The sequence below is a fragment of the Sebastes umbrosus genome, chromosome 3 (genome assembly GCF_015220745.1).
Source record: "Sebastes umbrosus isolate fSebUmb1 chromosome 3, fSebUmb1.pri, whole genome shotgun sequence".
NCBI lineage: Eukaryota > Metazoa > Chordata > Actinopteri > Perciformes > Sebastidae > Sebastes > Sebastes umbrosus.
This window is the reverse complement of record NC_051271.1, coordinates 11,260,781-11,265,678: the sequence shown is the minus strand read 5'-3', so window position 1 is coordinate 11,265,678 and position 4,898 is coordinate 11,260,781. Positions and strand designations below refer to the sequence as shown.

The window sequence follows — 4,898 nt, the reverse complement described above, 5'->3', positions numbered from 1 at the left end:
TCTGAAAATCTGATAAACCAGAAACATTATTCAATTGAGAATGGATATTTCTTTAAATTCTGAAAAGGGGCCAAAGTTTAAAAAAGTCTACCAACCAGGCGGGTCAACACTGAGCATGGGTCTTGGCAGAACAAACAGTAATGTCAAAGCAGTATCATTTTTTTTCTCTCAATGAAAACATGAGTTATCCACAAACTCCACTGACATTAATTTAAAATCAACAGAGTTTTTATTCTTGGGGTTCCTGGGATCATGGAATAACTATTACACTTATACCCACATATGCATAGAACTTTGTTCAGGAAAATGAAAAACAAACATGTTGGCATTTTGGTATTGTGGTGAGATCAGCGTTTAATGAAGCTAATCGGCACAACTTTGTTTTTGATTCAGAATCCAGTGAGACTCATCTCAATGAGACTCAACGGGACTGTGGTGTGTGTTGGAGTCTGCTGTATTCTCTGTGTCCAGCTTCTGCTGTTCTCTCCTCTCTCCTCTCCTCTCTTCTGGTTTATCACCTCTGTCAGAAAAAAGGTAACTACTGTATATCTCTCTCTTTGAGCTTAACTTGTTAATGTCAGAAATATCTGTGATAATCTAGAAAATTAATCTAAATCACAAAGAAACCTGGATTCAGATGAGTCTCTTCTTTTGATCAGTGTTTGAGTTTGGGTGTACCATGCTGTAGTGATGTTGTATTGATTTCTGCAGCTAAAGAACCTCCAGCTGATCAGCAAAGACCTCACACAAGACTGAATCAGGTAGGTGAAACAGTAAAATAGAAAGAATCATGGCAATAAATCAGTACACGATCCCGATTCTAAACAACAAATGTCAAATTTTAGGATGAAGATGTGTGTTATGCTGCTCTGGAAATCCGTCCGGCATCACAAAGACCAAAGAAGAAGAAAACCCAGAGTTCTGACTTCAGCACCTATTCTGCCATCAATACTTCTAGGATGTAGAGAGTCTACAACAAAAGACATGACTAGAGACTAGGGATGCTAATTTTCCAATTTTTTTTTCTAACCAATAACCAACCCTCGTTAACCAATTATTAACCGTTAACTAACAACATGAATGCGTCACATGCAGCAGTGCTATTTTTAGCGCCTAACAAGCCGCCCAGCTGCAACGAAAAGCCGATACACAAACAAGTTAAATCCATCATTTATCGCCAGCTGCAGTGTATACGCAAAACACACAACTGGGGACTCAGTTGTCTGTTTTGCTATCTAGGTGAGAAATGAGTAACATTCGTGGTGAAGAGCGCTAGCATTATTACCTACGTGTGTAACATCGGTATCCAACAACGGCGATAAGAGACATCGTCAGAAGTCACGTGACTGCAAGGCATCTACACCAGCGTTGCTGTCCTGACTGGTAATAAATTGTATAATGATGATTAATGATGAACCGTATAATTTATTCGTAGGGACACGTATAGACCATTCTGTCACTTATCTTCCCCCATTTAAAGCTGAGCAACAATCATCATCTATGTGTATCTATATGTATGAAAATCTGTATGCAGAAAAATATAGTTGTTTCTTTATTTGCTTTTTTTGAAGGTGGAAAGCAAAGATGTTTTTGAAAAGTTTATACTAAACTCTATTTCTAATTTCCTTACACAATTTCTAATAAATAAAATAATTTTAAAAAACTCAGATAGAAAACCTGTTTGTTGTTGTTGATTACAATTCAGCTTCAGATTCACTTTTTTGATTGAAATCGATCTTTAATATTTCATAATGGCTGTGATGGCTGCTTGACCGTAACAAGACATGATCGCTGTTTTCAGGCAATTTCCTGTTTTTATCTCAAGTTAGCCATCAGCCCTGACCCTACACCAGTAGAGTTTGATACAACTCCAAATATTATCATTTTTGTGAATTCTTGTGAACACTAGACCATGGGCAAAAGTTGAACCATACACTTCTAGTAGGGCTGTTTTCGTGCTGGGAAAGAATCGGTCTTTGTGATGAATCACATTACCGCAGTAGCACCCATGCAATGCTTGTGTGAGACAGATTCACTTGTTCGTTTGAGCGACATCACAACCATAAAACATACCAGTAATTCAAATAAACCCAAGTCAAGTTCCCGTGTCTTGCCAGACACCTGCTGGTTAAAGTGAAGGGGGTTAGCCCCAAAGTTAGCAACAACTCCGGCTCAGGCTCTCTTACAAGGATAGTTTGGGTGTTTTGAAGTGGGGTTGTATGAGGTACTTATCCATAGTAGGTGTATTACTTACAGTAGATGACAGTTGGCGTGTCCCCAGCAACAAGAAACAAACAGGTGTACCGACACCAGAGCAAAGCAATACAGTGCTGTGGATGGGGACAACAGAAAAAACTATTTTAGCCACTTAAAAGAAAGGCTCACCTAAAAAGAATCAATATCCATTTAAGTGTACGCTGTATTTAGAATATTTTCACCACTTTATCTTGCCATCAGACAGCACTTTCCTTCTCCTTTCTGACGGGAAACTGAAGTATAGGTGAAGCTCAGATGACAAAAACAGTGTAGATACGTTTCACTTTCAGTTCAGGTTGCCGTTGGAAAATATTCTAAATATAGCGTACACTTAAACTGATATCAATTTTTTTAGGTGAGCCTTTTTTTAAGTGGTTAAAATAGGTTTTTTATGCCGTCCCCGTCCACAGCACATTATTGCTTTGCTCTGGTGCCGCTGCTCCTATCAGTTTCTCCAAACTGGGGGCACGCCGACCGTAATCTACTGTTAAGTAATACACCTACTATGAATAAGTACCTCATAAAACCCTACTTCAAAACACCCGAACTATCCCTTTAAGGTGGGCTGATCTTTAAGGTGGACCAGCTATTCTCCTCTCTGTTAGCTGTTTAACTAATAGCAATAATCGGTCAAAATTCCTATAGTCGGTTACCGGTTAAACAGTAAATTATTAATGAACAGCTTTATTACAATCAAATACGAGTAGAATACTACCGGCTATACACCAATATGAGTTCAGTGAAGTAATAACCCTTCCTTCTCTTACAGGTTGCCTGGTCAAATTGATGGTTCAAACTAAGATACCGCCTCCCGAGCAATAATAGCTTAGGATGATGGGGTGTCACCAATTAAATTTCAGGTTTGGCCTAAGCCACTCCCTGCACACACCCCTGTTTTAACCTGGAAATGTTCCATTTAAACTTCTGAATGGATGTAAAAGCCTCCAGTGATAGTTTGTCATTGTAGATCTTAAATGGAAAAACCCTGATTGCCCTTCTAAAGAAGGGATTATTATATCTTCAAAATTAATTTCAAAAGTGGAGTTAAAATCAATAATTAATTATTTCTGAAGATCCTTGTTTAATATACTTGCTTAGCTCAAAAATGGAGAAAACAGATCTGGTCTCTGAGGTCTACAAAGTGTCACAGTTTGTCAAACTGTGGCAGCAGGCTGACCTGGAAGATGTTAGGTTGTAATTTAGCATAAAAATAAATGTTCCTACCACAGCTGATGGAAATAAATCTACCTTCATCAAGGACAGGTTCTCATTCAGACACCAAACTGAACAGCTTGAATGTGGTGAGTATCGTTTGTAAAACAACAGAGCATCAATTCGCTGCACAGTATCACACCGCGAAGTGTGGACATCAATACAGGCATGTTTGTAGGCACATACAGAACACAGCTGTACCACAGCTTTCACACTTCATAGTTTCCATCATTTCACCTCATCAGTCCTCAGAGGTGATATGTGCTATAAGAAACTATGAAAGTGTACATGTGACCGATGATGACTTTTTTCTTGGAAAGAAAGTCTCTACAGAAGAGGTTGTGGTCGAGTTTGAGTTTGGCAGATAAGACAATGCTCATATGAGTAATTTTTTGGAACGGCCATACACTATAGGGTGTTTTGGTAGGCATTGATAATTTACCTATTCCAATATGACAACTTATTGAAACTGGAAGTTTCTGCTCACTCTACACTGTACATAAAACATGCATTTTATCCCACATCATTGCCTAATTGGAGGATTGTCTACTTCTGGTACTTGTGCATCAGAATCTCCAAGTTTATAACAACCCTGAGCAAATATACTGTACGTCCAACAAAGCCACTACTGCAAGTATTGCTAGGCTGAAATCTACCGTGTGAATAGCAACACCTCAGTTATACGCCGGGGTATAGTGGGGTTTGTCTTATTGTATGTGTTATCAAGTGATCACATAGGAAACATCAGAATAGCACAAATCTCTACACCAATAGAAATCAACCACAGAAGAAAATTTTCCACTCGACTGGCCAATCACCACTTACCCCCTTACGTACTTCCTTTGACGGAAAAGTCTGCGCGGGGCATGATATCCGTTAGTAAGACCTGTTTCACTGTCTTTTATCTCTCGGTCATCATCACACATGGAGGGGCTGCACATTTTTCTTGTCGTTCTCTTAGGTAATTTTTTTTATACTAATTATGGATGATTCAATTACAATTTAATTTTGAGAATAATTCAGAAAACATTCTCATTGTTGTTATATTGAGCAGGAATCTGCACCTGCTGTAATGTGAAACCCTGTAACACAGGGCATATTTCAATCTGCTTTTAAAATTGTATTTGTATTACAGGAGTTGTATCCTGCAGTCATGATTCAATTTCTGGATCAGTGTTGGAGGCGACAGTCAGACCAGGAGACAACATCACTCTCTACTGTGACTGTAAATCATCAACTGGAGTATACATAGTGTGGTACAGGAACTGCTCTCATGAGAACCAGCCTTCTCTTGTCCTTAAAGTAATACGCGGTTCATCGGCGGCCGACGAATCTTATTATAATCTGAAGATTCTCCCTCGTTTTCAATTTGTGAGCAACTCTTCTTCTGAATCCTATGACCTGCTGATCATGAACATCACTGAGTCTGA

The 4,898-nt window shown here is 38.9% G+C and overlaps 1 long non-coding RNA gene across 1 annotated transcript; it reads left to right on the top strand.

The window, feature by feature from the left end:
• Positions 1-455: 455 nt before the first annotated feature.
• Positions 456-966, top strand: LOC119485686. The gene is made up of 3 exons (XR_005206339.1): positions 456-534; positions 712-761; positions 846-966. It is a non-coding gene; the product is annotated as an uncharacterized LOC119485686 (long non-coding RNA).
• The last annotated feature ends 3,932 nt before the right edge of the window (positions 967-4,898 follow it).